A 26,102-nucleotide genomic window follows, 5' to 3' on the forward strand; every position below is an offset into this window, starting at 1 on the left:
GTTGTTGCTAAGAGGAAACCAAATTCTTTGAAAGAACTGACCCTGAGAACAGAATCAAGTATGAATGCTGAATTTATACCGCCTGTTTTAACATGTGTAGTTAACAAAGCTGGAATTTTGAGTTATCTTTCGGGTTACCTTTAGGATTTTGCCAGCATGATGAGACATCAGTTGGTATGCAGTTTTCCTCTAATGCTGCCTGGAGAAATGTTTAGTGGTCGGAATTTGACTTGAAGATTTGGGGCCAGATGTTGCCATGGGAGTCTGGATCTAGCCATAGCTATGGATTGTTAACCCCCAAACCCCCATTTCAAAAAGCTCAGAGTATTATTATTTTAAAAAACAAAAATACCACCTGTACATGTTGAGAACAGCATGAATTGGTGCCTACAGATAAACCTGTCCCCAGGAACCCAGACTGAGATCAGGAAGCTGAGAGCAGGAAGCTTGCTGTGTTTGCTCTGTAGTGGCTCTCCTTAGCGTGATCCAGCTCAGAGTGCATTTCCCCTGCCATCGCAAGCTTGTCTTTAGTAGCTTGTTCTGGGCATCCGTTCCTTCATTCCAACTTGCTGGAGAATTATCATCAGCAAGAGTCTTGCAGCTTCTCTTTCTGGCCTCCTTTTTCCTTCTTGCCCGTTAGCTGATCCGTGATGCAGCACTGATCTCTTTCCCCAGTGACTGGGACTCATTGCCTCAGCGCACAGAACTGGTGTTCGGCCCGCTAGGCAGCCAAGTCTCCCACTCCACGTGCGCTGAAGTCATTGGGAATTCACAACCCCATGTAATGCATTTAAAACAGGTAATCCATAAGTAATGATTACCGGGGGGGGGAGTGCGGGGGGAGGAGAAGGGGGAAGGCAAGGGAGGCAGTAGCGAAACGTGTTTCTTAATCACAGGATTAAAACTGAGCAACTGTTGTGGGGGAAGGCCGAGAGTTTGCTCACAGAGCAAGCTGTGCCCAGCTCCTAATCAGGGGAAAACTTAACTTCCTAGTTCTTTTTCAGGATGCAGAAAGTGTCCGGGGCTGTGTTATTTAGGAGAAGGAGACAGAAGGGATGTTGTTCCAGCATACACCTTGTTAGCAAGGAGCATCCAGTGGTGTTGCCTGGAGGGTTATCCAGATAATGTTTGCTATTCTGACACAAACTCTGTGTTTGATCTTGGAACAAAGGACAGGGCTGAGAAAACCTGCTCTCAAAGTGAGACTTAAAACCCTCCCAGCAATTCCTGCCTAGGATAACTGAACAAGCCAGTTCTATAACTATTTGGTTCACCCTCCACATTTGGCAGTGGGTAACCTGACTTTATCAAGTGGGCAGTGACTGATTTCGTGGCCTTCTTTGGCAACCATACTTCAATCTGGGCAATCTAGAAATGTGAACATGCCAGCAACCTTGCAGCCAAATTCTTTTGAAAGCCCAGATCTTTGGCAAGCCATGGTTTCGGTGAGCTGAAAAAAGGGGAAGCTCTGGAAAGCTGCCATTGCCTTGGAAAACGGATCAGCCAGTTCCTCGGATTTCCATCCACAAATTGAAAATAATGCTTTAGCTTTCTTTAGGGTCACCTGTAGGTAGATGCTTTAAAAGAAGTGGGATTTTGCAAGCTGGAATCTGATGGGAGGAAGAATTGTTTATTTATTTATTTATTTATCTTTCCCCCCCCCCCTTTTTTTTTAATGACTGTGTTCAGACGACACACTAAGCCATGGTGGTTAAGCATTTTGAGTTAAACATTATGGCTTAGTGTGTCATGTGAAGTGTGGTGTAGTGGCTAAAGTGTTGGACTGGGAGTCGGGAGATCTGGGTTCTAGTCCCCACTCAGCCATGGAAGCTCACGGGGTGACTTTGAGCCAGTCACAGACTCTCAGCCCAACTCACTTCACAGGGTTGTTGTAGTGAGGATAAAAATGGAGAGGAGGAGGATTATGTATGCCACCTTGGGTTAATGCAATAAATAAATAAATAAAACCATGACTTAGCATGTTGTGTGAACCATTCCTAACCATGGTGGCTACACAACCACAGTTTAAACAAGCTCACTAACCATTTGCAGCAAACGGGTTAGCAGCCTAACCATGGCTTAGCGTGTCATCTGAACAGGCCCATTGTGAATTTAACAAAACAAACAAAAACAAATCCTGAAAAGAAAAATGAAAAAAGAAAATAAAATTACATGCATAGTAATACTAATATTCCATCAAGTACAACATTATTATTTTTTAAAAAAAGAAGTGGTGGGTAGATGATGTATAAGTTTTAAGAAAAGCAGTTCAAATATCCATCTATTTATCTACTCGCAAGTGGCACCTATACAACACCTGTTCAAATGTTGATAGCGTTGTTAGGTCCTCAGTCCATTGCATTATGGGAAGTGAACATTTACCCTTCCAACCTAGTAATATCAGTCTTTTGGCTCTAAAAATCTATTTGCACTTGGAGGAGGAATTTCCATGTCTAAAGATTAAATGGTTTTAAAACCCCATTAGTAGAGGGAATGGCAAAGCCTTTTCATGCTTCTTGGAGGCACGTGAGATTGTTGCACTGCACTTGAGCCCAATGGGGTTGGCATTGCCTTAGACCGGGGGTGGGGCACATGGGGGGCATCCTCTGGTATGGCCCACAACATCACTGAATGTTCTAGAGTGTTGTAGGCTCTAGAGCAGCCTTCCTCAACCTGGGGCGCTCCAGATGTGTTGGACTACAACTCCCAGAATGCCCCAGCCAGCTGGGGCATTCTGGGAGTTGTAGTCCAACACATCTGGAGCGCCCCAGGTTGAGGAAGGCTGCTCTAGAACGTTCTACATCTCCAAGTGCTGTGTTCTGTTTCCCAAACCAGTTTGCAGAGAAAGCTAAGGACCAGCTCAACTGACGGAAAAGCCAGCATCCATCCACTAACTCTTTAATGTTGCATGTTTCCATTCTTAAGCAGCTGCAGAAAGCTCCACGGGCAGCTCTGGCAATGCCTCTCTGATGCTATCCAATTTCTCAGGCATCCCTCGCAAATAAAATATCCTCCACACGCCGTTTACAAGCAAATGTTAATGGTTCTTTCTTTCCTTAGTCATGTTCATCTGCTTTCATTGGCATCCCATAATCCATCATTTGGACACAAAAGGCCTTATAGTGCTTGTACATCTTGAGGTCACATGCCCCATGCTTGGAAGTACAGTGTCGCCCTTCACGATGGGATAAATCCCCTTTTTTCATCCATCCATCCAGCTGTCAGTTCTGCTGTGTGGCGGCATTTTCTCTTCCCTTCTCCCATTAGTCTCCTCCACCCAGACATAGGGAAGGGAAAATGAGGGCATTTTATTTCACTTCATGCTAATGTTCAACCTGGCCCTACCCGACCATTCACTTCAAAGGAGTGGGAACAAGGACAGCTAGAAGAGAAGCACAGGGACAAGGCCACAAAGATAAGAAATTGGCTGCACCAAGGACTCCCAAGAATGACATTTCTATGCACTCCCTATCAGAGTCCTAGTGCAGCACCTTCAGGGTCCAAAAGTCTGCAGCTCTCCTATTTGACAGCTGGTAGGGGGAAGATCTTGGCTGTAGCTAGGGATTCACAGTGGTGAGAAGGTCATGGCATGGCATCTCAGCAGGAAGAGATTCCTCCCTTGCTGCCCCTTCATGGTCCTCCATCCAAGTCACAGTTCTTTTCAAGTACGGATTTGGAAACTAGTCCTGGTGCACCACATCCTTCCTTTCCTTACCCCCCTCATTTGTCAATTAAAGCTAAAGCACCAAAACGAACATTTGATGCTCCTGCCAGGGCTGGCCCTATCATTCAGCAGAGTGAGGCAGACACCTCAGGCAGCAGATGCTGGGAGGCAGCAGCAAGGTTTTGGAGGAGAGAGCCCTTTGCCCCCTAAGCTAGACTATTGCCTTCAGGTGTGATGGAGGATGCTGTCCCATTTCCATTGCTGAAGAAAGATTCAACTACCGGTTCCCACTCTTCGAAGTTTTTTTTTTTTTTTTTTTTTTTTTTTTTTGTACATGGAGTGGGGTGGGGGTGCCATCTTGTCCTTCAGCTCAGGTAGCATAATGTCTTGGGCCAGCCCCGGCTCCTGACTGTCATGATTCCAAGCCATCCTGCCAAGGTGCAACACAATAAAGAGGTCTGCTGTGTAATTCTCAAAGCTTTATTCAACAAATAAACATCTCTTCACACCTGATGGGAGTGTGAATGCTAGGAGCTATCCTCTAAGCTTAATTAGCCTAACAAAGCTAGGCAGTTACCTTTCAACTAAAACTGGACAGTTTCCCCACAATTCAACAGGCACCTCTGGGAGGGTCTTTTTGGAGAAGCCTCTGGCAAGTGGCTACCCTAAGGGACCACCTCCCATCTCCTCTCAACTCCACCCATTTGACCCTGCAGCAGACTCTTGGAGCTGTCTACTCCAATGTCCCTGACAGAGGCTCAGTTCCCCAGGGTGGGAGGGAGAATAGTCACTGAGCATTTCAGTGTCCTGTCCAATAAGCTCCTAGGAAGATTCATTCTTGACTCCTGAAGAGTATAGGAGAGACTTCTTCCCCACTTCCTGTCTTGACTGATATACTTCTGATCCTTCATCTTCAGATTATGAGCCTGATTCAGTCCCCGAAACCCCTTTCCCCACACCATGGAGAATAAGCCTGATCCTGACAATATTCAGATATGAAAAATTGTTTGCCAAATCACCATATATCAGCCTGTTTCATATACAACTCCTTCAGAACAATTTTCAGTGTAATGAAAATGACCACTCAGCTGTGCAAAAAAATTATCCAAAGGGAATATCAAAACATTTGCTATCTTCCTAACGTTGATTACAAACGACTTATTTGTAGACCTATTTAAAAGGCATTATCTCCAAATAACTTCTTCACAGGGTAAACAACCTCTAAGGATCTCAGTGCTGCTGGGAAACGAACTGCTATTTAAACGGTTATTATGCACAACTTGTGCAAACGTTGTGTAATATATGAGCACTATATAGTGAGCTTGTTGTAAACCATGTTTCCAGTCTGGTGCTTGGTTTTTTTTGGTATTCAGTATAGACTGGAATCTTCCTGTTGTTCCTGTTCAGATATGCCTTCTATCTCTTAACTGGCCTATTGGGGGTGGGGGTGCTGTGGCGTTACCTCACAATTGAGTATCTTGTATATGTCTAGATTATATGTCTGGTAAGTATGGAATGTTAGAACTGAGTAGGTGTAATGGACTCAAGTTAAAGGAAGCCAGATTCCAGCTGGACATCAGGAAAAACTTCCTGACTGTTAGAGCAGTGCGACAATGGAATCAGTTACCTAGGGAGGTTGTGGGCTCTCCCACACTAGAGGCCTTCAAGAGGCAGCTGGACAAGCATCTGTCAGGGATGCTTTAGGGTGGATTCCTGCATTGAGCAGGGGGTTGGACTCGATGGCCTTGTAGGCCTCTTCCAACTCTGCTATTCAATGATTCTATGATTCTATGTAATAGGTGGGGGGAAGGAGTATATAAGGAGAGTGTTGGGAGTTTGTGAGGAGGGGGAGTTTGAGTGAGTGAGAGAGAGTTGTTTATTGACATGTAATTGACATTACATGACAAAATCCATGTAATGTGTTGGAATTGTGTAGATTATACAGCATAACGTGGGACAATCTTTCAGCAGTGTAAATGGTTGTGTATATACAGGACTGTCATGAGCTACAAGCCACACATATGTAGCATTTTGATTGCAATACACACACAAGCATACACAGAGAGAAGCACACACACAGACCGATTCATGAGTCCCTTTGCTGGGCTGCACTTCCTTGCCTGCACAGTAGGGGCAGTGGTGATCCAGGTTTGCCACTTGCCTACAGTATCAGGAAGTATCCACTTTAGCTGAAAATATTAAAGTAGCCTTTGTGTCTTTTGTTCTGGCAATAGCCCACATTTATTTAGCTTATCTAATTATATTCCTCCATGGCTCAGGTTCAGACTTGCTGCCCTGCTGAACTTCATTCCTGAGTACCCTCTCCATCCCCTACTCATGAGTTGATGTATTACAGCCATCCCCAACCTGGTGCCCTCCAAATGTTTTGTACTACAGCTTCCATTAGCCCCAGCCAACATGGCCAGTGATCGGGTATGATGGAGTGGTAGTCTGAAACATTTGGAGGGCCCCAGCTTGAGGAACGCTGATGTAGCATTGTGGCAGAGGCACTGAGCTACAAATCAGCAGGTCCCTGGTTTGAATTTGTAAGGTATCAGGGGTGTAGCTGGTTTCAAACCATGGTTTCCAGCAGCCGCATTCCAGCACCTTTCTTCCTGTCTGCCTGCGCTCTGATTCCTGAGCCAGTCTGGCAAACTAAACTTTGTGGTTCAAGAGTACCATCTTGGGAAGGGGTGGGAAGGCTTCCGGCTTGTGAGATCTACTTTTATTTTTCCTAGTACCCTGAGATCCATCAATTGTAGTCTGGTGCAAAAAACATACACTTGGAATTAAAGAATTCTGAGCACCAGAACTGAATGTAAGCCTATGCAGCAGTGTCTCGCTATTTACTGTTTTACTCTGTACAGCACCATGTACATTGATGGTGCTATATAAATAAATAAATAAATAAATAAATATAATAATAATAATAATAATCTCACAGACCTTCCACAGGAGGGGGGAGGAGCCACGGTGTCTTTGTTTCAGCAGTATAATTTAGAAAAGAGAGTCAGAAATCCTGGCTGATCTATTGCAAATCATCCAGAGAGCTACTAGTAGATCCAGATCTACCTTCTGCCCATCCCTGGGCTCAGTCTAGGTCTCAGTCAGCTGGCTAGTCTTTTTTCACCAAGCTCCATGAAGCCCTGGTTTCAGAATCAGCAAACTCCAACATCTGTGCCACTTGCTTTGAGTGTGAGGGCTCTGATCTTTGCTTGCCTACTCAAGAACTCAACCTTCTGCCTGGTTCTAATTACGCACATCCCTCTGACCTTTGAAGCTGCTCCCTTGACCATACCTGCCTCTTTTGAACCGCCTCTGACTGACAGGCTTTGCTGAGGCCTGACAGAAACTCATCTCTGCAATGAATTCTCTATTGATAATAACAGCAGCAGCAGCAACAAACAAACAACAATAACAGCATTTCTATACCAACCAGTAGCCAAAACTCTCTAGGTGGTTTACAAGAATTGAAAACCTTAAAAATACAATATAACATATTGTGGGCTTAGACAATATACACCCTGCATCTGCAATACGGGGATAATTGTGCTAATCTACTTTGAGGTTCCTTGTAAGGAATACAACCAGATAAATGTGTGGGATGTAGTTTGAATCCTGTAAAGATAGATAGATAGATAGATAGATAGATAGATAGATAGATAGATAGATAGATGCTAGGAAGGATGAGGATTAGGCCAATTTTGCCTGACTCATTTTTCACTGCAATGTAAGACTGATGAGCTTGTTTCCCTGTGGCACCCGCCTGCCAAAGATGGGGTGCTGTGATGGGAGTGAGAAAGGAGGATCTGATACCTAAGAGCATTTCGCCACCTCAGGGGTCTCTAAACTGGCTCTTGGAGTTACTGCCATAGATTGGAATCTTAGGCCTTGGCTAGACCTAAGGTTTATCCCGGGATCGTCCCGGGGTCATCCCTGTTCATGTAAATGACACACAGGATATCCCAGGAGCAGGCACGGATGACCCTGGGACGATCCTGGGATAAACCTTAGGTCTAGCTAAGGCCATAGTCTGCCTTTACTTTGATTCCCTTGCTGTAAACTGAAGATAATAAAGTTGCTCATGGTTCAAAACTGGGGTGGAAAGGGGTGATATGGTGAAGAGAAAATGCCAGGGCTGGGTACCTTGAATTCATAATCCTCCTTCAACAGCTGCCTCATACACTACCCTCTGGCCACAGCATACCTTCTGGTGAATTATGCACTGCCCCCAAATCTTCCTACCCAACCTTGAAGTGACTGAGGCCCGATATGATCAGTGGCAGGAAAGAGAAGTTCTGCCCACTGGTCTGGCTGTATTCAACTCTTCTATCTACATACAAAGACCCGGAAAGGATCAGCCGTTTGATGGAACTACAAATGTGCACAAAAGCACTCCCATGTGAGAAGCTCACAAAGTATCAACATGCTCTCATTGCTCATCCCCACAGTGAATCTGGGCCTTCTGGATGTACAAAAGAGAGTGAGATGATCCTTGTCTTGATGACTAGAGAGGCAGCTGGACAACCATCTGTCAGGTATGCTTTCGGTGGATTCCTGCATTGAGCAGGGGGTTGGACTCGATGGCCTTATAGGCCCCTTCCAACTCTACTATTCTATACTTCTATGATTCTATGACTATATGCTACTTCCAGTAGCAGAGGCAGAAACCCTATATACACAGGTTGCTGGGGAACATGGGTGGGAAGGTTCTGTTGCACCATGTCTTGCTTGTGGGCCCTTGGTCAGCAGCTGGTTGACAACTGGAGCAAGCAATAGAGGAGAGGGTGGAATATTTCTGCAGCTAGCCTTCCTATGGTGGTTTGGATGATTTGAGATATGGAAGGAAAAGAGGGTGTCCTTGAGAGTTTGATTAGATTGCCAACTTCAGCTTTCCCCTCCAGGTGATTTGAACTACAATTCCCATCATCCCCCACCATTGACCATGCAGTCTGGGGCAGATGAGAGTTGTGGTCCAAAACACCACCGCGGTGGGTGGGGAGTGTGAAGGAAATCTGAGTTAATCAGTCTTTCCTAAGGGTTCGCTCAGGGGTTCTCCAATCCTGGGCTACCCCCCCCCCTTAATACTTCTCGTCGTAGAACCGGTAGTTTCTGGAATAAAACACTCAGACACACTCGACTAACCAAAGCAACGTTTAATACATAGACACAACAATTAACAAGTAGGGCTTTGGTCTAAAATAGTTACAAAAGAATAGAAGGAAGGGGGAATAAAGGGAGAGGGAAGGAAAGAGATGAGGACAATTGGTAACAGATATCACTCACCACAATTCCAGCTAAAATAAACATGCAACCACGCCACTAGGCCCCCCCCTACCTTTGGCCAAACCGTGGCGAGCTTTGTCTTAGAAAACCAGAGACTAAAACATAACAAAAACTAACTACTCGTAAGCACCCTGGCTGGGTTGCTCCTGACGTCCTTCGCCCTCAGGCCGAAGACCTTCTGGAGCCTAATCCAATTAGCTCTTTTATCCCTCTATTCCTCTGCTGAACCACCCCTCCTCCCTAATGAGGGTGCTTAAACTTCTTCACACACTAGGTCCAATTAGCTCAACTAAGAGATAGCATACAGGTGCGAGGCCCCTAACTGACCTCGGGACTTCGGAGCAACTCCGGCCCCCAGAAGGGCCTCACTCCCACTTTCCCACCACATACCAAGCTGGGTCCTGACGCCAGCCGAGTCATAAACACACCCACCAGATGCCAGCTGTAAGCTACATCAACTAACTTTTATCTACCCATCCCCACTACGATTTACTACCTAACAAGAAAACTGGTATAATTCAAAGCTCACAGCACTCCACACTCCTTAGTCCTTCACAGGGAGGAGGCTGGCCTGCCTCCTCATGCACTTCAACAGATCCCAGAGCTTCTCTGGTGCCTGGGCATTTTCCTGCTACCAGATCAATCTCTGATATTAGCTGAGATCTTAATGCAGTGCAATTTCACTCGCATGCCTAATGAAGCCAAGGAGAGATGTTCTCCCACACTAGAAGGACTGAGCTTCCAGCAAACTGAATATTTAATAATAAATATTTGCCACTGGCCTTCCCTGAGCAGAGTTAATCTGATTTGAGAAAGGCTTTTTTTTTTAATATCCTGGAGTTAGATTAATTAGGAGATACTAACCATATTCCTCTTCTGAGTTCTTATTAGACGGTCCATGACCCTTTTTCATTACATAAATGGCCTCACTTCTTTGCTTTAATTTAAGTCAAAGGGAACCAAGGCCATTGATTTCCCATTTGCCTCGATATGGCATAGTAGGAAGAAAAAGCTTGCTGGAACCAGAGAAGTTAGCTGGAATTTCTTCTGGGACATAAGCCTCAGAGGGCTGACATGGCTGTGATATCTGTTGGGAAAGCTGCCTTCCCCAATAAGATCATTTGTACTATAGCATAAGAGGCAATCTATTTCTTTTTGTTCTATGATTCCTCATGGCCTCCCGTGACTGTACAGCCTGAGTGACTCACACACATGCATCTGTTTAAGAACATAAGAAGAGCCAGGCTACATCAGACCGAACGACTATCTCGTCCACCACCCTATTTCCCACAGCAGCCAGCATGTCCTGCTGGAAGCCCTCCAACAGGACATGAGCGCAATAGCCCCCTCTTGCTGGTGTTCTCCAGCAACAAGTATTCAGCAGCATCCTGCCTCTGATAATGGAAATATGACGACTCGCCGTTGACCGCCTCATCCTCCAAATGGCTCCTCATCTCTCCCACTAATTGACACAGGGCACAGTCCACCAAGATGTTCTCCTGTGTAAAGCCACATCTCAGGCCCAATTCAAGGCTGATACTTACCTTTAAGGCCCAAAATGGCTTGGAATCCAGAAGCATCTTCCTAAGAACATAAGAAGAGCCATGCTGGATCAGGCCAAGGGTCCATATAGTCCAGCATTCTGTTCACACAGTGGTCAGCCAGCAGCCTATGGGAAACTCACAAGTAGGACATGAGTGCAGTAGCTCCCTCCTGCCCACGTTCCCCAGCAAATGGTGTACAGAGATATACAATGGCTACTAGTCCTAATGGCTAAGTGCAACATCCAGTATCAGAGGCAGTAAGCCTGTATGCACTAGTTGTTGGGGAACATTGGTGGGAGGGTGCTGTTGCACATGTCCTGCTTGTGATTCCCTGGTCAATAGCTGGTTGGCCACTGTGTGAACAGAATGCTGGACTAGATGGATCCTTGGTCTGATCCAGCATGGCTCTTCTTTTGTTCTTATTCCTCTGATACCCAAGGTAATATATAGCCATTGTAGCCATCTGGTCCAGCCTATGTAGAAAACAAGATTCTGTACTGGAAGCACCCTTGATGCAGAGCCCTTCTGATGTTCTTAACCAAAACACATTTGTATTCCTTTAAATCAGAGTTGGGGAAACTCTGGTCCTGCAGGTGTTTGCTGGACCCCATCTCCCATCAGCCCCAATTAGCATAGCCAATGGCCAAGGGTGATGGGAGTTGCAGTTCATGGGGGCCATGCCTAGACAAAGTTGAAACTAATGGAGAAGACTGCCCATTGAAGTGTACAAATCCCTTTTCATCAAGAGTATTGTACCAATGTTCTAAAAAGATACCCACTGCATTACAGGGAACTGGGCATTTGATATACAGTACTTGAAGCTGTTTTCCTGAGAGTTGATGGCTTATCTTCACAATATCCCTGGTTGTGGTTGTGGTTTTTTAAAAAAAATCTTAGCATGTCTTTTTAGTTAATTATTATGTTGGCTGGCAAATAGCCTTTTTATGAAAACACTTTTGGGTGAACCTTGGCTCCCCAAAAATTGGTTCTCCTGGTTCCCAAATGCCTTAACACTCTAAAAGATTCAGGGACAGGGCAAAGAAAATATCCACCTATTCACACACACACACACACACACACACACACACACACACTGAATTCTCTGTACAATAAAAGTGGCCATTTCTGAGATGACCACCCTAAAATAAAGTGGATTTCAAACTATATCATAAAAAGCCATTAGCTGTGTTATTAGGAGATCCATAAACCAGAAATGAGAAATTGAAAGACTGAATCAGCCACTGTAGCCCATCTAGCTCAATCTCCTGTGACAGCCACCAACACTTAAAGAAACTCTCAAGACAGTGGGAGGAATATTCCATCTGTGAAGAAAGTCACTTCCCGAGGTGATTTAAATCCGGAGAGTTTTGCTGAGCTCAGTTCAATTTTACTTTGATATTGCCCATGGGCTAGTCCAGTAAGAAAGCACAAGCATGCATACAACAGGGCAGTTACTTGATTTTGTTTCCTCAGCCCAGATGCATCACATCGCAAGCAATGTCTTAACCTCTGAAGAAATAACTACACATCTTGCAAAGCAGATTGAGTGGAGGGGAGGGGAAGGGTGGGGTGGGGTGGGGTGTAAGAGGCTGCAGGTCAAGAAAACCTGTGGAAAGCTTCACTGCATGTTTACCCTACACCAGCCTTCCCCAACCTGGAGCACTCCAGATGTTTTGGACTACAACTCCCACCATTCCTGGCCAATTGCCATGGTGGATGGAGCTAAGAGGAGTTGAAATCCAAAACATCTGGAGGCACAAGTTTGGGGAACGCTCCCCTAAACACATTTTTTTGATCCATATCCATATCACTGTCTAAGATTTGCACCAAGTCCAATGTCTTTAAGGGAGGTTGGGAGATGTTCTTGGTGATTGTCCCATCGTTTCGGAACACACATTCACTGGAGACTTGAGGCTCAGGAGTTTTCAGTGAGTTATACAAAACCTTCTAGTCTGGACTGGCCTTTTAATGGCTGAATATAAACAGATCTGTGATAGTTTAGTTTAGTTTAGTTTAGTTAGACAGCATTTTGCATTTTAACTGTGTGTTCTGCCAGTTTTATCATGTTATGCTATTACCAATCCTGTATGAATGGATAAACATTTCACAACTTTATTATTGTAATACATGGTCTTATCATCCCACCTTCTTTGCTTCTTCCTAAAATGTTATCTTCAGTCACGTTCCAAGGCATTAAGTTCCACCAGCCAATGCCACCCTCTCAGACAACCCGTCCTTTTGCTAGAACTGAGAGCTCTGTGTCTTTTTCATCCCTTTCTTGTTGCATTATGAGATCATGAGAACAATCGCTCTCCGCCTGCCGCCTCTGTGCCATTCATTAGTTTCTTGACTTGTATCAGAGTAGCCCATCTTATTTATTTCCTCTGTAAGGGAAGCAATCTCTTTTATTTTCCGCTCCTCTTTATATGACACTTTCTCTAGGCCCTTAATCATGCTCATCACTTTGCTTAGAGACCCTTTCAGCTTTTCAATATCCTTTCTGAGGAGGCTAGCATTGAAAACATCTCATGACTCTCCTTTGTCTGCCATCACTTTATGGTGTTGTTTTTTGCAAAGAGTGTTCTGATACACTTTACTGGTGCACTTAGTTGTCCTTATATACATGAACAATGTGCCCCACCTTAGTTGACCCATCAATGCAATTCCATTCCAAAAAGCCTTTCTTTATTGGGATTTCTTAAAACTCCTAAGGCCATCTCACCACCATGCTTTCAAGTATATCTCCCTCCAGTATATCCCTGCTTTTCTGATATGGGTGAATTTCTCCTAGTCATCAAGAAAATATAAGCTGCTGCTGTGGCCTACCATGTACTTTCAACCAACAAACAAATGATTCCACTTTATCTTGTACGGTTTGCAATTGCTGCAAGACAACATTCTCTGACAAAGGGAGTGAGAGTGTATGCGTGTATTTGTTCAGATACCATGTGGATTATTTATATTTACAAGAGGCTTTTTCATAAAGGCTGTGCAGGAGTTTATGCCTTTGAAAACATTGATCAGTTTATTCAGCACCCTGGACACCGCCATTCAACATTCTTATGGACTCAGAGCTTCTCTTTCTGAACTGCAATGCAACAGATCTGAAGATAACTTTGATTGAACCATAGAGCAGTGCATGGGTGGTGTGTGTGTGTGTGTGTGTGTGTGTGTGTGTGTGTGAGAGAGAGAGAGAGAGAGAGAGAGAGAGAGAGAGAGAGAGGAATAGATTTATTTCCTCTTATTTCCTGCTTACCTTTCCACTTTCTTATGGACTGTAAAGCAATTGCATCGACTAAGGTAGCTGCCTGGGCTTGATGAGTTGGGCAACAGTTCAGAAATGTTATCCCTTCAAAGGACGTCATCTGCATTGATTTTTAATTCTCCTTCTTTATAAAGGACATCCTTTTTACAAAACAGCTGCTCAACAGCTCCAGGCACGTTGGTGATCCAAGCTGTGGCCAGTCACCATAAGCCAGTTGCGAGGTTCATTTATTAAACTCCATGCAGATCTCCAATTTACAGACCTTCTTGGACATGCTGTTCTCAGAGACACCCAAGTAAAGCAGACACATTCTAAGGCAAGGCACGACAAAGCAGCAGCACACAGCAGAGACCTGTAAGTGGTTTTTGTAATGTCCGTTTTCAAAGGCAATTTTTCTTGCTATTCTAAGAATTGCTACAGTGGAAAGGGGGGAGTTCTCTTTGCTCCTGTTAGGATCTGTCTGAAGCCCTCCATGGATTGCTTTTTAATGTGCTCCTATTCTGTGTTCCTTGCCTTGCCCAAACCATCTGAGCCTATCAAACAGAGAAAGCGGGGGGCAAGGGAGCCAGTTCTAGGAACCAGCAATATGAAAAACAAATCTGTTTTCAGGGGAGTCTGCCAAGGACAACTCCAGCTTGCAATGGCCCAGCTGGGCTCTGGAGTTGCAGCGAAATGCATAATTCCTCTGAATTAATCTGCTCCGTGTCTTGCTAGACAACTGCCAGAGTGCAGCTCCTTGTTTACAGATTTAATGTGATGCTTTCTACTGAGTCAGGCCAGCCCTCTGCCCAGAGCAGTGACTATGACTGGTGGCAGCTTCCTGGTTCTCCAATTACTGCTAAGTGTCAGGGTTCGAGCCTCCGGCCTTATAAAGTGCCATTGCAAAGCACGTGCACTGCCAGCGGTGAGTTATGGCTCTCCCAACCTCCTTTTGCGTCTTTTTTTTTTTTAATTCAAGGAAAAGGAATATTCCCTTCCAGGCTTGTTTCCTATTAGGCCTGTCAAATGTTTACACTGCCAAATTATCCTCCAGCGGCTGAAGTGTCAAACTTTTTAGAACATCGTCTAGTCTGGCTTTTGAAGCCTGCATTCTGTGCAGGATCCTCCCACTCCCCAGCAGATTTCTCTACTACATAATCACCCTCAGGGCCAGTGTGCGCATGTGCATATGTCATTTCAATTGTCATCTTTGGAAGGTGGCAGCTGAATTGGAGAATTAACTGCGATGAGGAGCAGTACAGTTGGGTGACACTGAATGATGCGAAAGTCCCGGCTGTGGGTGTTAGATGATGGGCAAAGAACCCTCACACTTAATGCTTCCCATGAGGAACATGCATGGGTACCAGCCCATAGTTATAATCGTGTTTGCCTTATTTTCAGTTGAAATTTCAAGCCACTGTCTCTTTCTTGACCCTCTGCTAACTAAGGAAATGCATGCATGGAAACATCCACTGCATTGGGTTCAATACTTTATTACTAAAGCAGACATTTGGTCCACTGCCCCATACACACACATTCCACCTATAGAAACCAACTAAAGTGGCAACTGAATCTGACCAACACTAGTGATGGAGCAGCATCTTCCACTTCATCTGAGGGAAGCAGGTTAGCTTAGGGCAGGCAGAGCAGGTTGCTTGGAACATCCACCCCTGCCCTCAAGCACAGGAGGACAGCCAGGGGGCTGCTGCTGCCCCCTCCACACCAACTCCGTCTCACCTGGAGTTTGCACATCATCTACCTGTGAAGGCTGTGACACATGTAGATAATGTGCAATATCCACCCTCTCTCATCTGACACATTAAGACTGGGCAATCAGCTCAGGAATCCACACAGTGGATGTGTGACTTGTTGCAGATGAGTTGAAGCGAGTCAACTGAGCCTCAGCAAACCTTCTGTGAGAACAGGCCCACAAGTATCCACCCAGCCCTCCACAGAGTAGTGCTTATTTCCCATAAATCATTATTTTGATTAACTAAAGATGCCAAACAATCTCAACAATACAGTGCCAGTTGTAGTTTATGGAGCACACTGGCAATTTGTGCTGCATAAGAGCTGCTAATATCTAGGAAGGATTCTCTCAGCCTTAGGAATTATTATTAGCAGTAGTAGTAGTAGTAGTATTTCTTACCCACCTCTCCATTTTGATCGAGGCGGGAAACAATAGTAAATATAAAAAAACATAAAACTGAATTGAGAACATAATATACATTGTTAAAACATCCTAAAAACATCCTCAAATTCCCCTGGATAGGCCTGCCAGAAGAGATCAGCTTTCTTGAATGCTAATAGACTGTCAAGTTGACAAGTCTCCTCAGGCAGGCCATTCCACAGTCTGGGAGCAGCAGAAGAGAAGGTCCTCTGGGTAATACCCATCAGTCTAACTTTGACTGACTGAATATAATAATAATAATAATAATAATAATAATAATAATAATAATAATAGGCTGTGTCCTTCTTTGGTTTACCTTTTAAATTGGACCGTGGCCTACACCAGAGACTCTCCCTCACAGATATGACCATGTGTCTCTTCCAGACTTTTCCATCACACCAGCATGGTGGACCTATGCAGAACATCTCCAAGGGTGGGGCACCTACTGCTGCAAAAGCAAAGCAGGGGGACACTCACACTTTTTTCCTGCTTTTCCAAACTGCTATTGCTTCCTCCTGAGAACCCATCTTGAGATGGATCCTTCTGTTGTCCCTTAGAAACACTAAACATAGCTGACATAGCCCTTGGAGCTACTGCTGGGCAAACTGACATTACAGTATGGTAAAGGAGAAGTGAGATATGTGACTGCTGAAGCGAAGCAGGCCTGGCCACATAAGCTACCTGCTGCACAGGATCTTATTATTATTTATTTATTTATTTATATAGCACCATCAATGTACATGGTGCTGTACAGAGTAAAACAGTAAATAGCAAGGCCCTGCCACATAGGCTTACAATCTAATAAAATCATAGTAAAACAATAAGGAGGGGAAGAGAATGCCAACAGGCACAGGGTAGGGTAAGCAGGTAAGCCTCTCTGAACTCGTTGGAGAATTAAGTGTGATAACTACATTCCTCCTCTTTGCTTAAGGTCCCCCCTTTTGGTTTGATGGTATGAAAAGACTGAATAGTGAGGTTAACTGTGGTGTGGCATTTCCTTCTCTCCTTCCTTACTTGCCTATCAGAACACACACACACACATACACCACCTTCTTACTACTGAATATGAAAAATGTGTATCAGGCATTTTCAGGGCATAATGTTCTGTCAACCCATTTCCCCCTTTCAGATCAGCTGTGTAGCTTCTAGCATCATCTCTATGATGATGATCACCGCTTGAGGACCAGACGGTGCCATAGTGAAGCTCAACAAAAGCCTCATCGTGTGTGTATTGGAAGTCTGTGTGCACTAGTACGTGTATACTTGTGTCCACTATTGGAAGCTTGCAATGCTCAAATAGGCTTAAAGAATATGTAAAAAAACCAAAAAACATGCACGCACACACACACACACACACACACATTTCAACAGCTCATTAGAGCCCAGGGCTTAATTTGAAGCCAGCGTGGCTCTTTGCATCTTGCAGTTGATTCTTCCTCCGTCCCTGCAATCTGTGGAGCAGCGAGTGCAAATATTGCCACAGAGGGATTGGAAGCACTCGAACTTGGTTCTATGTGAGGTTATGCTTCCCAGACAATACTAGCCTGATTACTTTTCCAAGAGTTATTTGCCAGCAAGAGCAACTAAAATACCTTGGACCAGTATAAGGAGCCTGAGTGCTTGCACTTTTTTAAAAAAAAATACATAAAAGAGAGGGGGAATGCCAGAAGTTTGTTGTTGACCCAGTCCTAGAAAATATCATATGATTGCTACCAGTGAAATAAGGATTAACTTCCATGTCGGAGAATGTGGGTAAGCAGCTCTCATTGGGAAAGGACATGGTACAGATCCTACAAGCTATTCAAGGCACTCACTGGAAACAGCAAGTGAAGCCATAGGCCATGGCTAGACCAGGCCTATATCCTGGGATCATCCTGGGATCATCCCTGTACATCCAAATGACACACGGGATCCTGGGAGCAGGCAGGGATGACCCCTCTTATTTGCCTGGGATAATCCTTAGGTAAGGCCACAGTCTGGAAGGTGTAGTAATGGAGAACCTCTCTCTGGAACAATCATGGACATGAAGAGCCACTTGTTTTATTATTTTGTTCTTCGGATTCCAGGATTCCAGGAAGAAAGTTGTTTGTGTGATTAATTTTAAGGGAAAGCCTGGACCATGGCAACAAGGGAGAGGGTCTTTTTTGTGGTAGCCCCACCCCTGATTATGGGATGCTCTCCCCAGTGAAGTCCGCCTGACACCAACAGTGCCATCCTTTTGGAGGCAGGTTAAGTCTTTCTTCTACTCCCAGGCATTTGGTAACATATGATGAGTTTCTAGCCAGTCCTGGGATTTTTACTGTTGATTGTTTTAAATTATTTTTGCATGTAAGCAGTTTTTTTTATTACGATTTATATTGTATTTTTCAATAAATAAATATTTTCTCCATCCTATGGGGTATCAAAAGCTAGAGATGTCGGGTGATTTAACCATTGTGCATAATAAAACGGTCACTGGAGTATTATTATTATTATTATTATTATTATTATTTATTTATTTATTTATTTATATAGCACCAACAATGTACTTGGTGCTATACAAAATATACAAATAAAACAGCAATACCCTGCCTAGAGGCTTACAACCTAAAATCACATTAAAACATATGAAGGGGGAAAGGGGTTCACAAAACAGAAATAAGAGAATAATCATAGTAATAAGAACAGTAAATCAAACTAAAATACCAAAAGCTATTGAAAACAAATGAGTTTATTATTATAAAGTAGGATTGGAGGGAGTAAATTGCCCTCTTTAGGGTCTCTCAAATAAAATTGGCTTGTGATGCTGGAGATTTCTAGAAAGGGAGGGAATTGGTTGTGCATTTTATTTGGGAGGATTACCTTCCCTTGTAGAATGTGGTTGGTCCCATTTGCTCAAGTCATATAGAGTTGTGTGGTCTGCAGTGTTTTGAGAGTGACGAACTGCAAATAATATGGTTAGAATGCCTGCTCTTTGGAGCAACCCTGCCTGAGGCCAGAAGGTGTGACTGTCTTTCAATCATATTGTTTTGATTATCAAACACCACTCTACTTCCCTTTTATGTTATTTAATGTAGGGGTGATTAGACATTAGGCTTGCAGGATTGATTTGGTGGTGGTGGTGGTGTTTTTTAGGACCCTGGGATCCACCAGGTGGAGTCAGGTGCTAATTGTGGCAGGATGGGGAACATAAAATGTGCTCCCAAAATTAAAGAGCAGGATGCTTTGAGCCACATGCTCAGCCCAAGAGTTTGTTTTCACTGTACCAGAACTGAGCTCATAGTCTTTGACATAAAAGGCCCACTCCTGGTTTCCCCTCAAATGTCCTTACTTTCAGCAGTGTAAATGAGAGGGGGGAGGGAGGCAGGCAGGCTTTTAGTTGCTGCTATTGTTAAAACAATTTGATGATCTCCTGGAAATCAGCCAGAGATTTACCAGTAGATCCCAATCTACATTCTACTCAGTCCCACTAGGGTAACCATATGAAAAGGAGGATAGGGCTTCTGTATCTTTTACAGTTGTATATAAAAAAGAAATTTCAGTAAGTGTCATTTGTATGCATGCAACACCTGGTGAAATTCCCTCATCATCACAAGAATTAAAGCTGCAGGAGCTCTGCTCTCTTTTGTATCTGGTCAGAGGGCAGAATTCCTGCATCTTTAACTCTTGTGATTAAGAGGGAATTTTACCAGATGCTGCATGCATACAAATGACACCTGCTGAAATTCCCTTTTCTATAGAACTGTTATAGATACATATGGTCACCCTATAATAATTAATATTGTATATTTGAGTTGAGTGCTGAAACTCTAAATGTTTCTACAAGTGTTCATCATACTTCAGTCAGTCTTGGAGTCTAGCATTCTTAGGGGTCCTCCATCTGCCCCTAAGCTAAAACAGTGTTATTAAAGATTTTAAGTGTAAGATATGGGCAGCTGATATATATCTTCAATAGGGTGACCATATGAAAAGGAGGACAGGGCTCCTGTATCTTTAACAGTTGTATTGAAAAGGAAATTTCAGCAGGTGTCATTTGTATATATGGAGAACTTGGTGAAATTCCCTCTTCATCACAACAGTTAAAGCTGCAGGTGCCCTGCCCTCTTTTAAATCTAGTCACTCTAGTATAGCTCCTGCACTTTAACTGTTGTGATGAAGAAGGAATTTCACCAGGTTCTCTATATATACAAATGACACCTGCCAAAATTCCCTTTTCTATGCAACTGTTAAAGATACAGGAGCCCTGTCCTCCTTTTCATATGGTCACCCTATCTTCAACAGCCAGGCATATGTTTGAATATGGACTTTCTCAGAAACCATTAAGGCTGACATGAGGGGTAACCCTGATGAGAGCTGTTTACAGGCAACCCAGTTTCACAATGCATAGCTGGTGTTGAGACTGTAAAGTGATAGCCAGAGTTTACTCCAGGGGCAAAGGTTGGTTTCCCTTGACATTAGTCAATGCAGTGTTTACAAGGGGCATCTGTAGGGGAGATAATAAACTTGAATAAATGGGAATGTTATTTGCATAAGACTACATTGGTACTCTAGTACACGGATACAAGAAAGACACAAACTGAGTTGGGATGACCAAGAATTTCAGGTAAGTAACATTTGAGTATCTGGATTTATACTGTAGCAATATCTACAGCTAGTCTTCAAGACTGCCTGGTCAAGCTCAATAAGCATCATCAAGAGGCCTTTTGCTCGGCTCGCTCAATGTTTTTGATTGATACTGAAACTAGAAGAACAGGGAGTAGCCCATAATTACCAGGCAGAGTTGAGTAACCTGCCCACCACCAGAGTGACTTTCATTCTGGGGGAAGTCCAGCTCCGTAGGGAATAATAACATTACAGCATTGATCTTCTGTCCCTGAACTCTGCTACTTAATGAACAGACCCGCATGTAATTATTGTACTTTCATTAAAACAGATGAAGCGGGTTTTGGCGTCCACTGAGCAAAGGACGGAGGGACCTAATGTTCTAAGCCATAGATGGGGCAGAATCAACAGCAGGGCAACCCTCCCTGTTCCTTCAAACAGCTTTGAATTGACACATTTTACTCCTTTGATCAATTAGGTTTTAATACCCACTAATCAACTTTGATGAAGCACAAGGCAGTGGGCTTCAGCTTCCATCTGCAGTGGGAATATCACTCTGAACCTTTGCCAGCCTCTGTCTTGCCTTAAGGTTACCTTAATGAGGAACAGAAAGCCTTGACTTTTGAGTTATTCATTGGGGCTTTTATTCTTTTCTCTTGATCTAATGCCAGAAAACCAAATGAGGCTTATGTCCTAGATTGGTGGATGTTGGAACAGGCTAGGGAAGCTTTGTGTTCTGACTTGCTGTCACAGCGGATCTGTCTCTCTCCTCTGACAGGGAAACTTGGCAGTGAAGCTACCTCCACCTACAAGTGTCTTCGGATAAGTTTTGCTTTGTTTCACTCTCTGGAGACAGGTTTCAAGCCAAGTTCCTGACTGCAACAGACCCCAAATCTCCCACCATCGTTGATTTAAATCTCCCCTCCTTGTATCACATTGGAACTAGGGACAAAAGCAGCCAGCATCTTTGTGCTATGAAATAGAAAGGCTGCTGACTGGAACAGTTTGTGTCACCAGTGCAGATGTTTGAGGAGAAATGGAAAATGTCTCCATGTATTTAAGTGAATCTGCATTTGCATAATCTCAGAGCCTCTTGGACAGGGGTGGGCACACATCAAGCTTCTGGGATCAACTTCTTTTTTCGTCTCTTTTATTCTAAATCCTCGAGATCCCTCAATAGGAACCAAGTGTTTGCACAGTGGCTCAGTGGGGCAGAATTAAAGAAGGATAAAGGGTACCTTTGGGCGTACATGCTCAGCCCAAGAATTTGTTTTCCATATCAGAACTGAGCTCTCAATATTTTCACACAGCAATCCACTCCTGATTCCCTCCCAAATGTTCTTTGTTCCAGCAGTCAGAGAGACAGAGAGAGAGAGAGAGAGAGAGAATATTGTTAAAGAGTTGGAAGTCGGAAACCCTTGCCGATCTCCTGGAAGTCAGCCAGAGATGTATCTGTAGATCCTGATTTACCATTTGCCCAACACTACTTTTGGAGAAATGGCGCTGGTTTGTACATTAAGTTTGGTATGATGAACAGTCGGTGGTCCAAACCTGAAAATATAGGCTACTTCACACGTTACTACTACTTCTTTTTTGAAGCGTTTCTAGTGACCCCCTTGCATGGCATATTTTGGGCCTTTGTGGCCCACAGGCGATGCAGTGGCTGGTACAGCCATGTGCCAGCCGATATATTAGTGGGGGAGGGAGTTTCTAAAATAGCTGGATCTGCTCCATATAACAGGATTAGGATTTCACTTTACCCGCACTGGCACAAGGAACCCCTTGTGCTGCTACAACTAAAGATGATCTGCAAAAGCTGGTGATGGATTAGTACAACCCGCTGCGCTACACTGAAGAGTCAATAAAGCAGCAGTGCTCGAGGGCAGGCAAGTTGGAGACAAGGCTGCAAGTACAGGTGCACCTAGGCTGGAGCTTGCCAGCATGAATACTGGCCAGAATGGCATCAAGCAGGGCTTCCGCAGAGGCAGGCTGGTTCTCAGGAGGCTCAGGAACATAGGAAGCTGCCTTGTCAGATTATTGGTCCATCTAGCTCATGCATATATGTGTGTGTAGGCAAATTAGAGATGAAAATGTCTACAAATGGGGGATTGACAGGGAAATCTGAAGAACCCCCAAAAACCTTCTGTCTGATGTGGGAAAGTGCACAAGCACCCAGAATTTCTCTTCACCCCTTCTTGCTTTTTGAATAAAGAGGCACAGAAAAGCCTCTTGGCCAGCCGTTCGAGGCTGCCCTGAACTCTGTGCCTAGGCACTGACCCCTATCTGCCAAGGCCAAGTGTTGCTTTTTCCTAAAAACACATCTGCTCTGTGTTTAGGAACCAGGCTCTGTAACACAGACATGAAGGCGCATCGTTTCTCTGTTTATTGCCATAAGTCCCCCTGACTGGGCATTTTGGAAGAGTCAAAGCATACTCTGGACTTACGCTTGGGGGCTTATCAAAGAACAGAATGCAACATTTGCACCGGTCATAGGCTGCCAAAATATGGCATTGTTTATGTGATAATGGTTTTGTTTATGGAACATGTATGGGACTTGTGATCAGTCATGGGAGGGAGGGGGAGGAGGGAAAGTATGATTTCCTCAGAGCAACTTTGAAAGTATAAAAGTATGCTGTATGTGGATGATGGGTAGAGAGTTCAGCCTTCGGCTTGCTGGAGGTGAGCTTTCTCCTACGTGCGTAGTTCCTGAATAAAGTTTTTGAACCTGGACATGCCTGGATTCTTGTCCCCTCTGTACTGGATCAGGGAATTTCCTTGACAGTATTGTCAACACTGACTGGCAGCAGCTCTCTGGGGTTTGAGACAGGGGGCTTTCCTAGTCCTACCTGGAGGTGCCAGAAATGGGACTTGGGGGCTTTTGCATGCAGAGCAGGTGCTCCACCACTGAGCTATGGCTCTTCTCACACTCACTCACACCTGGTTTAGGAAACATGCTGTTGTTCAAGGTGGTGTGGACAAAACAGGAGTCTGGTTTTGTCACCTCATTCACACGTGCAAACAAAGACCACCATTTCTCATGCCACCTAAACCAGGAAAGAAGGAGGTGGGCAAAGCCAGCCTCAATCTCATTCTCCCCAAGCCCATTGCAGAAGCAGCAGAAAGGGAGACATGGCAACCACGCCCAGGCCAAGACATTTTGCTGCCTAAAGCAATGGACAAAATGGCACCCCTTCCCATTCCATGTGCAAAAGCCAACTGGACAGGCAATTGAATCTTTCTTCAACACTGACAACGGGCAGCATCCTCTTGTGTACCAGAAAGCAAAGGGGTAGCTTAGGGGGTGCACGACAGGCCACGTGGCGCCCACAGCTCCCTCCTCCAGCACTTTGCTGCCACCTCTCAGCATCTGCTGCCTGAGGCAACCATCTCACTCTGCCTTTTGTTAGGGCCGGCCCTGATGGTACCTGCAGTCCTACTTCCTTCATGTAGTTGCTATGAGCAATTTAATGCACTGGAGGGTTCGAACATTCTTCTCTCATTTGCAGTGTAAAGTCCTGCTTATTGCGTGTTTATAATGATGTGATTGTGGCTGGATGTGTAGACTAACTCACAGAAGCCAAGGGAGAAGAAAGAGATGCACAGTGGAGTGAAACATTTGCCTGTGTTCATGTGCAAATCAATGGCTGAGTCCAGGATATAACCGGTGTGCTGTGATCTACAATGCAAAGAGCACTTCAGATCAGCTGTCTTGAAGTGAGTTTATCTTTTAAATGCCAGTAAATAAGACCTTAGCATATGGAGAGATGTTCTTCACTCTCATATGGGGATGTGCAATGGTGAAAGTCCTCCGAGCCTTTTCAAAGGCTATTTAACAGGAACCAGCCAACGTTTGCTTGCTTGCTTGCTTGAATGTTTGGCTTTATGGCATGACACTGTGATCTTCTTGACTCTTCAGGGTTGAGTTCTTTTCCCTGCGTATCATTCAGATCAGTTTTTCGCCGCAGGCATGGCAAAGCACTGGAAACGCAACCCTTCATCAAATAGCAGCCATTAGTGCTAGGGCACAGAGCCTATTTATCAGGCCTTTTAATAATTCCTGGAGCGACCCCGCCATCTCTCCCCCATTAATCACCATTAGGCTTCTGTAGCCAAGCATAGATTATTGAGAGGTACCACGGGGCTGGCTGAGCAGTAGGAGGCTAATGGGCTTCAATAATTTGAAGCATTCCTCCTCGCCCCCAGCCGCTGGAGCAGGCTTTGTGCCTTTTGGAAGTCTACATTCCATCTGCATAGACCTCCCCTCTCCTTTCCTTTCCCATTGTATCTTTTCTCCCTTCCCTTTCCACTGCCTCTTTTGCTACACACACGCAGGAGTTAGATTTCACCACCCCCAAGAGGCCAATGTCATTCAGACAATGTTTCCCTGATGAGCGGCTTCTCTTCTATTTCCAACCTTCGAAGCAAGCCCCAGGGTGGTGTTCCCATGGCTACACCACCACCATCCCCATGGCACCATTAAGGCATGCTAAAGCGCAAAGGACCATGTTCCTCCTCCCTCGGGAAGGGTGCCTCCTTTGCCTTCATAGAGAAGCATTCAGACGCTGGGGGTAGAAGTCACAAGCATGACTGGTGTGTACTCTTTGCCAAGGTAACTGCAGTCCCATCCCAAGAAAGCCAAGTTCTGCAACCAATGCAAAGCAAGCTACTTGATTTGATTTGATTTGATTGATTAAATCAGGAGTGAAGACCCTCAAGAATGGAAGAATAAAAATTAATGGTAGCTTCAATTAAAATGTTCTGCAGCATTTCTACATAAGCACACACATACACACACACACACACACACAGCTGTCCATCTCAGCAAGGGACAGCAAGTCCACAGAGACAAAAACAACAGAACCAGATCTCTAGCATAACTCAGCAGCCTAGTCCTCATTAGAAATTAGTGTCAAGCTTCTTTGGAGCACTCCCCACAAACCCAGCCCTTAAAACGGGTCATCTTTTTCCTGGGGGCTGCAGAGGTGGCCCTTGGTTTTGCAAACACACACTCACACACTGCTGGCATTTTTCCAGTCTTGGCCTCTCTATCTACCTGGGGGTTTGTTTCTCTCACATGCATTTGTTCACACACTGCACACCCACCTGTCAACTCATTAAGATTTTATTTATTTATTTATTTATTTATTTATTTTATTACATTTTTATACCGCCCAATAGCCGAAGCTGTTGCCTTCATGAATGTGCCTTCATGTCATGCCTAGATTCTTAGGGTCAAATTAGACACAGAGGAGGTGGCAGGCATGTGTGTCTTCTTATGTATCCTCCTGTTCGCATATAATGTGTGTTTGTGTGGTGGGGTATTTTAAGAGGAGCACATGAAGAAGGAGCCTTGAAGCTCCCCCCTCCCACACCTTCTCTCCCCTCAACCCATTGCACCAAACACTTTTCTCCCTTCTCAACTCTCCATCCCACATCAGAGTCAAGAAGGGAGAAAATGCAACCCAGGAGAGGTAGAGCAAAAAAGGAGAATCCAGGGCTTTTCTCCCCCCACAACACACACACACACACACCTATTATTTATGTTTGGATCAGCCCTGTGCTCAATGAGTGCTTGAGGCATTGTGCAAATAAAGTCAATGAAAAGAATGCAAT

At 44.5% G+C, this 26,102-nt stretch overlaps 1 protein-coding gene across 2 annotated transcripts in view; it reads left to right on the forward strand.

The window, feature by feature from the left end:
* Positions 1–26,102, forward strand: part of CPLX2 (complexin 2) — a 126,267-nt gene that overhangs the window by 47,662 nt on the left and 52,503 nt on the right. The gene's annotated exons all lie outside the window — the stretch shown is intronic.

Source organism: Elgaria multicarinata, chromosome 3 (genome assembly GCF_023053635.1).
Source record: "Elgaria multicarinata webbii isolate HBS135686 ecotype San Diego chromosome 3, rElgMul1.1.pri, whole genome shotgun sequence".
Classification (NCBI taxonomy): domain Eukaryota; kingdom Metazoa; phylum Chordata; class Lepidosauria; order Squamata; family Anguidae; genus Elgaria; species Elgaria multicarinata.